Source organism: Ctenocephalides felis, unplaced genomic scaffold (assembly GCF_003426905.1).
Source record: "Ctenocephalides felis isolate EL2017-DRISC unplaced genomic scaffold, ASM342690v1 CF-g0.4_SCAFFOLD_01604, whole genome shotgun sequence".
Lineage (NCBI taxonomy): Eukaryota > Metazoa > Arthropoda > Insecta > Siphonaptera > Pulicidae > Ctenocephalides > Ctenocephalides felis.
Genome location: NW_020537758.1, coordinates 38,762,517 through 38,775,786, shown reverse-complemented (window position 1 = coordinate 38,775,786; position 13,270 = coordinate 38,762,517). Strand labels below are relative to the sequence as shown.

Sequence of the window (13,270 nt, the reverse complement as noted above, 5' to 3'; positions counted from 1 at the left end):
ATTTTATTTGTCCAATTCAATCATATTTTGTTTTACTGAAACATGAAAGGTCAAACTGCTATCTTTTTTATATAAAATTTAATAAGCATAATATTCATTTCTGCTATTGAAAAGCTTGTTAATCGTTATCATCTGTAGTTTGTGAATATATTTTGCATACTAAAATATATATTTTTGACTTCACCTTTTTGCAAAAATATCTACTAAGTCACTTGGATTTTTTTAGTACAATCTTATAAGCTGTATGGCTTATTTTTTTTCACTCACATACATACACTCACTCATAAACATATATATAAATTATTGTGATAAATTTTACTCCATCGATGTTTGGAGAACCACTCTAATGAGTGATTTACCAATTCTTTTCATTTCTACAAAATGTGGTAGTCTAAAAGTCTTCAATAATATATTTGGGCAGCTTCTTTTCGAGCCTTCTTGAAATTGGTGTCTCAAGAAACTGAATGACTATTGAATTTGAATGATGTTCCAGTTTTTGAAAATATTGAACACTATTTTTTTTCACTCTGTTTATAACTGTACAATAAATCAGTCTAAAAATGACTAAAAAAGAAGGTTTCCATAGACAATATTCGATATATGTATGTATGTGTTTGAGTGAATGAATTAAGCCAAATAGCTTTTATTAACATTTTTTTTTCTATCTTTTCTATTTACTTTTTTTCCAGAAGAAATTTTGTTCTGACTGCTAATAAAATGAAAAAATAAATAAAAAAAATGGCAAGATCCAGGGCCTTACAATGACTTCACCACATCATTCTAAAATAAGTAAAACTTAAATGGTAAAATGAATTTTTAGTATAAATTATTAATTTATTTTCCGATAGGTGGAAAGCAAAGGTAGATATAAAAGAGATATAAAATAAAATTTAATGGCTTTGTCCTAGGAAAAGCTATTTGCTTGAAGTCATTAATATATTTTCATTCAAGAGCAGAATTTTAAACTTGGAAATTAATAAACAGAAAAAAAATTAGAAAAATTATCTGAAAGTTTAGAACTAGTACAAGCAAGTAAATTGTAAATATTGGATTTATAGATATCAATATCATATTATCGTATATATCATATCTAGTATATAATTAATTTATATATTCTTTAACTTACTCATTTCTTAAATAAAGCTGTGGTAAAATATTAGAATCACTAGTATGAATTTAAGGTATATGCTTTATTTTAATTTAATAAAGAAAGAAAGAACAACATCCATTATATATATATATATATATATATATATATATATATATTATATATATATATTATATTATATATATATATATATATATTATAATTTGTTATCGTAAACACTAGCTCTCCATCAAATGCGAGAATCGTGTACATGTAAGAATTATTGGGAAATCACCACGAGAACTTTTACAAGAATTATAATCACACACCTTACTATAATTTATGGTCTCTAATGAATAAATTTGCATATTGAATAATGTACATTAATTCGATTAATCATAAAACTAATGAAAACGTAATAATAATATTATTTATTGAATTATTATGAGTTAATTCAATTACACCTTGAAACATTAACACTATGTGTAAAAAGTTAAAGGCATTACTTTTATAATAGAAATTTTTCTATGTTAGATTAATTGCAAATTTTGTAAATAATTATTCGATTTATTTCCTGTAAAATTGTTTTTTTTTTGTAATTTAATTTACTTTTATATTTACTATTTCTTATTATTTATACCTTAGCCATGATAAAGGTGCGGTTAGTCTTTTTCCCCAACCCACGTATAATATAAAATTCAAAGAGGTTTTATGAAGAAAACTATTGAATCTAACTTAAAATCAATAATACATTTTATAAAACAATCAAACAGGTATATATATTAAGGTCTTGTGAACTAAACAACAGTGCTCACAACCAAAAAAGCTAGCAACGGAAGAAAATTCTTGTGTTAAGGATTTTCAAACATTGGCATTTATCTTCTGATAGCGACGTGGTAAGAATCTGTGTGTTGTCTAGTTATACAACTAAATCGCTCTACTTTCAAATATTATTGTAGTAAATATTAGTGGTTTAAAAATTCTTAACTTTACTTGTTTTTAAGATATGGGTGATAGACTATTTATAGAGTTCAACCTATTTATCTATCAACTCGATATAAATTATATCAGATCCTAATCCACATACCATTTTTTCTCGCAAATGGTTTACACGCAATATAACCATAAAATCTGTCTCATAAATACATGCTAATATTATTGACAGACGTTAGCATTGGCACTAAATTACACCTCTTTCACTCGTATAAAAATAAATTAACAATAATACATACTTCATAAGGCGCTTTGCGCAGTAAACATTTTTGTATTTAATCCGATTATAATCCGCGGTGTATCATTAAGCTGGAACCCCTTCTGGAAATATTTACAGGCGAGTTTCGATGCTTAAAGTCCGGGGACGGCTCGCACGCCGGATTAATATGCGAAGTCATTTTGGTGCATAATTTAATATAACATGCAAAACTTGTACGTATGTTAGCATAACGTCCAATTAATTTGCTACGAACATTGTCCCAATTAACCAATACCCGTGCAAGTCATCCGGATTCGACGTAGGAAACGGGGCGCCGGAGGATAATTCTTGATCGATTTAGATCAATGGAGAAAATTAAATAATGTGAATTAAACATATACGTAACTTGTTGACAAATTATCCTCAATCGGTTGAGAGTTTAATTTTATATTCAATTTGAGTTCGCCGAAGGTGAGCGGTTAAGAGCGATGGGACTTGATTGAGAGGTTTCGGGTTCGATACTTACTTCGAACAACCTGTTGTCAGGCAGCAGTGACAACGATTTTCACTTGGAAATATAGATTGCAATATGTTTCCAAGTAAAAATATCCCAATTAGAACGACGACCAGGGAGTTGTCTTCTAATAGCTTTCAGTATGAAAATTAAAAAAACCATATGCCTACTAACAACAATATCGTTTTAGGAATAAAAAGTGTTCAGTACAGCTTATAAAACTTATGATAAATCTGATTGTTGTAATAATTAGGTGTATGATAAAAATCCAATTCATGATAAATATTATACAAGTAATTCAATTAATTGGCAAACCGCTAAAAGCTGTGAATCTCAATTTAACCGTGAATGGAAAAAAGATATTGAAAGCTACGGTTTAATAAACACAATTTTGTAGAAAACATTTTTTTTTATCTTGAGATCCACTGATTATATTTCTGTAAGATAAAGATGAATAGTTGCTGTAACTATTCGTCTACCGAATCGAGTGAAAATAATTCCGCAACTGCTGTTTATTATATCAGGATTAATAATTTGTAGAAAAAGTGCAGTGTTATAACAATCTCAGTGTTTGGGGCTAGTTGTAACATCCACCGAAGCAAATAGTATCGATAATAATGTATATGAAATAGGTTATTCTTATTTTACTTATTTTTGAGTAGCTATGGTAACTTGTATGTAGGACAGGTCATATTTCCAATGGAGTCAATAAAATATTTTAATACCGTTTAATATCCTATTGAAAAATGCTTGTTACTAGTTACTCCTGTTACGAATAGCCCGTAGTTTTCTTATTGCATGGTGATTGAAATACCCTTTCTTTTTAGCAGCCAAATCAATACAGATCAAATTTTTACGATATTTATATCAAGTAGATCTTGTAATATTATAAAAATATACATATCTAAACATATAAAAATTGTATTTGCTAAGCACTAAAAAATTATATATATAAAAATGAGTGCAAGAATTTTTATTTGAAACAGTGTTATAAAAACATTTCTCAATTATAATATTTTAGTTCTAATCAAAATTTTAAGCAGTTTGTTTCATATTATGAATATAGTGAATCAGTTTGTAGACCCAACTTTTTTCTTACATACAAGAGATGTTACTTAATAATTATAATTAATATTTAATGATATATATATATATATATATATATATATATAGAGAGAGAGAGAGAGATAGTTAAATTATGAAACAATAAAACAGGCGCCAGATTAATAATGTGAAATTGACAACTAAAGTCAATACAATAGACATGCATGCTAGAATATTTATTACTCATGTAACATATGACATAACCATTAATCAGGAAAATATTTCTATATTAAATTTAAGATACCACAGACTATTACAGAGAACATTACTGCAACAAATGCTTTATAATTTAAATTATATTGATATATTAATTAAAATACCATGCGTACCTATATCCTGATCTAATTTGCAATTCATTAGTTGCATAAAAACGTTGTAGAAAACCATATTTCTTTTAGAAGAATTAATTACATGTATATAAAGACTAAAACTAATTTATCAGTTGTTAGTTTTTTCAACCTGCCAATTACCTATTTTTAATTCAAAAAGTAAGTTGATATCATAGGTATTAAATCCATTTAATTAATTTTCGCGAAATTCAACGATTTGATAATTCAAAATTTTGGTTGAAATTATAAGTTAATTTACCTATATTCACTATTTCAATATTTCTAATTGATAGATAAAAATTGCAAATAAGGTCACTTTCGTTCTGTTTTTTAAAAACGAAATGCTTTTGTATTTTTAAAAAATCGAGGTGCAAAAACACGGGAGGAATAATATTAGATCTGTAAGAATATATTCCTAACCTTAAATAATAATTTCAATTACGATTAATGAATAAAATATAGATTTTAAAATAAAATATATTTTAACTAATTTTTGTAATTTTTTTCTAGGTGAAAACTTTGGATAAAATGTGTAGATCATTACCGAAATGCATGATCAAATTTGCATTTAGTATTACGTGACACTCTTTCCTCAATGATTACACAGCGATCAAAGATGTTTCTTTAAAATATTTCAAACTCATCTCTTCTCAAAATAGCATAAAATTATACTGAGTTATTTTGATCTGAGGTATTGAATGTTAATGAAATATAAATTGAAAAATCGTTTTATTTACTTTCCGTAGGGAAAGTTATTGTAATGGGCCGAAAATCGAAATTGAAAATTTTTACATTTCTCGACGTTTTGAAGGTATCTGAACATTTTGGCATACGTCAGAAAAAATGTATGTGTGCGTTTGTATGTATGCATGTATGGATACAAATTTCCAGTCACGTTTTTGGGCGCACGGATCAACCGATTTGAATGGTTCAAAAAACATTCGATTCCTATTGATAGGGAGATGAGCTGATTAGTTTTTGGCAAAGGCAGGTTCAGCCGTTACGGAGATGAAAAGCAAAGAGTGCCGAAAATAGAAATCGAGTTTTTGAGAGAACGGAGCATCTGATTTGAATGATCTAAAAATATTCTATAAAAATTTAAATGTTTTAGCAATCACCAATGTATCTAGTGTTTATATATGTTCATATTTACGATTATATTAAAAACCATTGATTAATTCAGAGATAATTACAAGTAGAATATTTCAAAATTTAAAATTATCATAAGATTAACTTTCATATTATTTATTTTAATATTATTTTCTGTATCACAAATTAAGTACTGAATAAATAATAAATCACATTTACTATTAAAACTATGTCAATATAAAACAAATTAAAATTTATTTCTAAGTCATAAACTCTATCCCGTACACTTTGAGAATCGCAGGCAAAGGCGGCTATAACGAAATTGCAAACGCGCCACCACTGACGGCTGTAATTCTCTAATGAACCCGCACTGAACATCGCGTCAGTGGAGTGGGTACCGAAATTGGAATGGGTTGCCTGGGGATGGGTTGCCTCGCATCCGTAGTGGGGATAAAGCTCGCGCAGAGCGGACGGGACGAAAAAGCTCCGCGAGCAAGTTACGAAAGCTCCGAGAACGGACACAGAATTTTCGTCAGTTGACCGAATGGGTTTAGAGATAGAATTAGATGATACAATTATATTAAATGGATGGGATTGTTTTAGATTATTTGATACATAAGATACCAAATAAAAGTGACAAAAAGATTGTTAATTAATTAAATTAGTTAATAATTGTATAATAATATTAAGAAGAAATAATAATGATTCATTTATAAGATGTTATTGGTAAATTGTTCGATATAAAACATGATTATTATATTAATTTGTCGATGTAGGCAGAAATGTATAGGCAGATGCACAAATTTATATAATGCTTAAAAGATTTTATTTTTTTAGGTTACAGTAAATAAATAGTAAAAAAGATTATTTAGGACATTTCTGTCTATCTATCTATATATTTATCTATCTATCTAACTATATATATATATATATATATATATATATATATATATATATATAGGACATTTAATAATTTTGGGGAATTTACAATTGCCAGCCGTAAAGGGACATTCTATACTAAATGGGCATGTTGACTCAATAGTTGTTTTCCCATTCGTTATAATAATAACAATATTTTATTGATAATAATATAATCTTAACTATTCACTTATAAATAATTTGTTATAAACAATGAATAAGTTATTTCAATCTTTTTAAGGAAAATTGATTACTTAAATCCAGTGGTGTTTTTTTTTCAACCTTCGTCGATAGTTCTCTGTTATTAAGAAGAAGTCACTGATGAGCTTGTTTCTATAATTATGCGCTGTTTTTGTTATTACATCTTTTATGGTATATATCTATATATAATGATCGAATTTTCTAATTGAAATAAACATGAATGGTATATACTTGACGTCACAAATAAAAAATCTATAATAATATACTAATATTATTATAACAATATTTTCCAAATTAAATTTGAGAGTAAAATTTCTAGAAATAGGCTAAATTCCACATTTGAATTTTTGAAAGTATGCTGATCATTTGATGATCAACATAATATATTAAGAAAATATTGAGGTTATATACAGCTTATTTTGTTACAGTCTGTTATGCGATTTTGTAAAAGACCTTAAAATTAGTATTTATGCGGATAAGATAGAAAAATTGTATAAAAGAAAAAATTATTGTATAGAATATAATATATTGTTAAATGCTAAATGCTTGCAAGTTAGCAAGGCCATTAAATAAAAAAAATACAGCTTATTTTAGTTTTTTTTATAAAACATCTATAAAAGCTTAAATGTGGATGCGGTAAAAATACTATTTGAGTCTTTATCTGGGTAAAGGTGTAAACAATAAAAAATAGTAAATAAAAAGTGAACTACGTTAAAATAAGCAATTTTACAATATATAAATTAAGTAAATAGTTATTCCAACTTTGTTGATGATCATCTGCAGATTTGACAAAATGTAAGTTAAATAAATAGTTAATCTAACTCTGTTGATGATCATCTGCAGATTTGACGAAATATTAGATCAAGGTTTATATATAGTGTTATCTCTGTGGAAAATGTACCCATGAAATTTATATTTTAGATCGAATAAAGTAGCTATTAGTTTGTGAAATCTCTTTAAAATTAAACATAAGACATTGGACCTGTTTGTTCGATGGCGGTTTTTTTTTTACCACGCCTATGAAGTAAACAGTATCGGGTGACAAACTTTTGAAAAACAGCAAGAAAAACATTTCTACAAAATGATGAATTAGCAGGAAGTTTTACTGAACAGTCAGTCATTTGCTTTATTAGTGTTGTGTTGTGATAGAATTGGTTCAGTTGTCAAATTGGACCTTTGTGCCACGCGCTGCCCTACATATTATTAAATTTTGAAAAAATATTATTTTTTTTAAATATTGGCTAATTACAAAATGCGCCAATTACCCCAATACACCCACATGTGAGTCGAAGCAACATACTGCGTTAGTCAAGATATTTCAAATTACCTGTTACTGGGAAAAACGTCAAAGGCAGAACAATAATTTCGCGTTTTGGAATCACGTCAAACGCAAAATGTTGGTAATTAAATTTTCTTATGTTATTAGTGCTTGCTTCGCCCTTTCTCCCACTTTGGCTAGCAGCTCTCTGAGTTTCTGGTTATTACGGAGACCTATTGTTAATTAAGTTGCGGAAATGATGTAGATAGTCTGACCGTTTCTGGTCCCGTTGGGCGAGAGGCAGTGTATCGTGGATTGCTTTGCAAGGGGGTGGATTTGAGCTTTTTTCACACGTAACGATCATATATATTTACTATCAAAAATCTATTATCATAATTATTATTTACTTATTAATCGACCAAATTTGTAAAACAATTTTCCTGAACACGCTATGCCATATATATTTTCCATTAATATTATGAAGAAATTAAAGAAATGCATTCACATTCTTGTTGAAAAAATATTTCCTAAAATTTAACAGCAAATTTAACTCAATATTGCATGTAATATTATCTCTTAGTAAATCAAATAAAAAATATAAAAATGATAATAATGTTTTATTTATAGTGAGATACCAAAGAATAACATTTTACATCTGATTTTAACTGGGACGAAGTAGCAATGGTGGAGACTAATTAAACAAATGTGAATAATACGAAATGTAAAAAAAGCGTAAAAATATGTATAATTTAAAAAAGTTAAAATAAATTCATTTTTAAAACAATATACTGCTTTCATGAAAACATAAAATCAAAAAAATTAAAAATGATGACTTATGTGAAAAAATGCATAAACATATACATATGTATAATTAAAAAAAGTTAAAATAAATTAATTCGTAAAATTAAATACACCTATCATGAAACCATCATCAAATAAAGTAAAAAATAAATATATTAGATTAAGTACTCAATTCCTTGAAAATGTATAAAATATATTCCCGTGTGAAAAGAGCTCTATAAATGTATTAAGCTTATAGGATAAATGCGAAATCTAAACCTTTTGCTGATAAATCGCTATTGTGATAAAAGACCTAAAGTTCACCTTTTCATTAATTTAATTCGTGAAAAGATACTGAATTCAACAATGTAATGTACAGTTTATTGGAAACTGAAGCAAATAATTCTATATGTCAAATGTAAATCGTTATTGAAAAATATACTTAGATATAAAATATCTAAAAAATATTATAAAGACTTGAGTTTCAAATAATTTGGAGTTCTATATCTAGATTTATTTATATATAAGATATAACAAGTATAAAATTTGCATAAAATCAGGCACAGGTTATAATTTTATTTCCATAAATGCAAAATTAATAATCATCTTTTTACTTGAATGATTATATTGTTGAAATATATTTATCAACTCGTTTGAAATTTTTGATCAAAAGACTATAAACTCAAAAGCTCCAGTATTAGGATAATTATCGCTAAACATCATTGAGAAAAAATATAAACAAAAAGTTTAAATAATGAAACGTTTGATAAATATGTATTTTGATATACATATTATTCACTGAAAACTAAATTATCTTAATTTTTTGCCTAAGAAGTATGAAATGCAAGATAGAAGAGCAAATATCTAAGTAATAATCACCAATAGATTCTATAATGATCATTACGCATTAGGTTAAAAAACTAAAAACATTTTACTTTTATTCTAGAGCCATAAAATTCTGCGAAAAATAATAAAACTACACCACTGTTATTCCTGAATGAATCAGCGTTCAACACGGAACTGAAAATCAACCACTGATTGAGCTACGAATGTATGAGTGCATGTGGCCTGAAAATATTTATATGTAAGCATTCGCAAATTTTAAATGTTCATGGTTTAATAAATTTTGAAATAATAATAATTTGATGAACAAAATGCAAATAATCGTCGTATTATTCTAATAAATCATCCTATATTACATTTTATACACAAAAATTCACTGGAAGTCTTCAAAATATAGATGTTATGAGTACATTTTTTACAAAAACACTGTATACAACCATGATTTGTAATTTGTCAGAAATCTTCAGCAGACTTGGAATGACTATATGATGTTTTAATTTATCTTAATCGAGATGTTTTAACAATATCTGAATAAATAGTTTGTAATAAATATTAGTAGTGAATAAATCATTATATTTCAAAAATTAAATTTATTTTATAATACATCAATCATATAATTTGAGAATAATTTTAATCTAAGTTAGCTCAATATAAGTTGCAATGAAATTTATCATTTTCGTCAAATAACGTTTTTGAAATGTATTTTATTTTTTAAAATCATTTCTTCATCATCAGAAAAATGATAATATTATATATATATATATATATATATATATATATATTATATACAACAAATTACACAAAAAACGCATGTGCTTTTATATAATTATTTTGCTTATAATCCTGAATAATATTGAGTTCATTGAAATGTGAAAGTGCTCATGTACTAATGTGCTCTATGTACTAATGCTTTCAGGCAAATAACTTTTTTTAAAGGAGCGTTTCTTTAATATGAAATTATTAAAATTCAAAAAACGTGTAAAAAGTTTTATTATACTTCCATGCACTAAACATAAGCCATGTATTTCAGCAAAACCCCGAATATAAAATTATAAAAGTTCTTCATAAAAATAACTTTGCTGATTACTTTTTTGATTAAATACAATTTTCTCTATGTCAGGAAATGTCCAGAGCTGATGTTCTAGGCGCGCACCCTCGCCTCCGCCTTCGCCAACCGAGTTTGAAGCGCTCGCTCGGGTTAGTTGAGCGGTGATTCGCCGAGGGTGGCTGAATGCGTGTTATGCTATAATCAACATCAATAACAAGTGATTAGTCTGTACAATGTACTAATCAAAGCCGTGTTTTACTCTTTTTCCTGGCGAATTTATTTTCTCTTTTCGGAAATTGTAGCTGGTTATGTCCGTATTGAAAATCCGGCAGACGAAATTAATAATAATGATCACAAAAATGCACTGAAATGTGATTTCAATCAATAGAATCCCAGAACTCAACGTCAAGCCAAAATGGTGTAGTAATAATGTTGACCGTAACTAGCTTAAAAAAATAGAAAAAAAAATATTTTGTGTAGTTTGGAAATTATGAGCTTTTTAGTGCAACTCTGAGCTCTGATGAAATTGTGATCGTTTTTCGGTTATTATGTTAAATATTTATCAATTTTTATTATTTAAATTTTAGAACTATATACGCCCATAACATTTTTAAGACCACAGTCAAAAAATGGCACAATTGCCTCAGGTTTTTAAGAATTTAGACTTTGTGTTAAACTATAAACTTTTTTTTTTTAAATTGGTCGATTTTCTAGAAGTTCTTCTTTTAAAAAAATGTACTAAAGTGCGTTGGCAAGTTTCATAAAAAGTTGAAAAAAATAATCAGAATTGACAAATAATAATTGAAAATCCGACGGACTCGAAATTAATAATAATGATCACAAAACATTATTGAAAATGTGATTTAAATCAAGTTGTTTGGAAATTATGAGCTTTTTAGTGCAACCCAGAGCTTTGGTAAAAATGTGTAAATTTTTTGGTTATTATGTTAAATTTTTATCAATTTTGTTAACTTAAATTTTAGAACCATTTTTATAAATAACATTTCTAAGACCACAGTCACAAAAATGGCACAATTTCCCCAGGTTTTCAAGAATTTAGACTTTGTGTTGAACTATGAACTTATTATTTTTTTTAATTGGTCGACTTTCTAGAATTTCTTCTTTGAAAAAAATTAACTAAAGTGTGTTGGCAAGTTTAATTTAAAAAAAAAAGATAACAAAAAATAATGGAAAATGTGATTTAAATTAACAGTTTGGAAATTATGAGCTTTTTAGTGCAACCCAGAGCTTTGGTAAAATTGTGTAAATTTTTTGGTTATTATGTTTAATTTTTATCAATTTTGTTCTTTTAAATTTTAGATCTATATTTGTAAATAACATTTCTAAGACCACAGTCACAAAAATGGCACAATTGCCCCAGATTTTTAAGAATTTAGACTTCGTGTTGAACTATGAACTTATTTTTTTTAATTGATCAATTTTCTAAAAGTTCTTCTTGTAAAAAAATGTACTAAAGTGCGTTGGCAAGTTTCATAAAAAGTTGGCAAAATTAATCAGGATCGACAAATAGTAAAATGAAGTAGGACGGAGCGCCAAGGTCCAAATTGACTTTGAGCATTTATATTGTAAAAACAATACCAAATATATCATAACAAATTACGAATATCAAAAAACAACTATCTTACTATGTTCAGGGAAATTCCCAGTTACTAATACCCAATAATAATAATTCATCATTGTAAAAATTTTTTTTTTTACTGTTTTTCAAAAATTTGTCACCTTGTCCTTTTTACCTCATAAACGGAGTAAAATGGGACGGCCAGGAGACAAACAGGTCCAATGTTTTAGTTTAAATTTTACAGAAATTTTACGAAATAAAAACTACATTATTCAACCAACGCAAAATATAAATGTTATGAGTACATTTTTTACAGAGATAACACTGTATACAACATTGCTTTAGTATTTTGTCAGAAATCTTCAACAGAGTTGGAATAACTACATTTTAATTTATCTAAATCGAGATGTTTTGAGAATATCTGAATAAATATTTTGTAGTAAATATTAGTAGTGATTAAATCATTATATTTCAAAAATCGCTTAAAATAAATTAATCATATAATTTGAGAATAATTTCATTCTAAGTTAGTTCAATATAAGTTGCAATAAAATATATCATTTTCAATAAATATCATTTTCCAAATGTATTTTATTTTTGCAAATCATCAGAAAAATGGTGAAATATTTCTACGACCTTATTTTGCAAAATAAAATCTCTGCTTTGCAGAATCAAAGCGTCTTGTTAATATTTCTGTGCTAATAAATTTAATTAAAAATTTCATTTATAATTAGGTTGCAAAACGGCGAGCGGATTTCAAGAAAACCAAGTCAAGAATTTCAATTAGTGTCATACTTATACAAGAACACGAACTCAACCCGTTATAATTACTCAAGTAATTAAATACAACTTACGTCTATTAATCAAATTTCACAATTGGAACCAATTTAAATTAATATCTGACGGGAAGTGATTTCACACGCTTGAGCTGGACAGATGTGTGGGCTGAATGATTTAAAGTTAGAGGAAAGTGGCCTGATATTGAAAATTTATATATTGCAGACAGCAACATGCAAATTTGTCATAAAAATTCGTATGCAAAAAAATTCTTCAGATTTTGAATTACACAATGAACCTACATTTGAAATAATAGCACAAAAATTTAAGTTATAAAAAGCCTGCCATTAAGAATAATAAAATTTTAAATAGAATAAAACACTAAGATATTATGTATGAGATTAAATCTCTTCATATAAAGCTCTCCAAACTTTTTCACATTTAAGTTTGTTTTTTAAATGACGAAATAATTCTAAATAATGTATTATTAATTTATATTCAAGATACATCATACTTCGAATATTTTTAATTTTTTGTTTCATTTCTTTTTC

General features: G+C 26.9%; 1 protein-coding gene across 1 annotated transcript in view; it reads right to left on the bottom strand.

Annotated features, from left to right (window-relative positions):
• The window catches only part of LOC113372421 (insulin gene enhancer protein ISL-2-like), a 291,133-nt gene that overhangs the window by 215,648 nt on the left and 62,215 nt on the right, over positions 1–13,270 (bottom strand). The window lies entirely within an intron of this gene.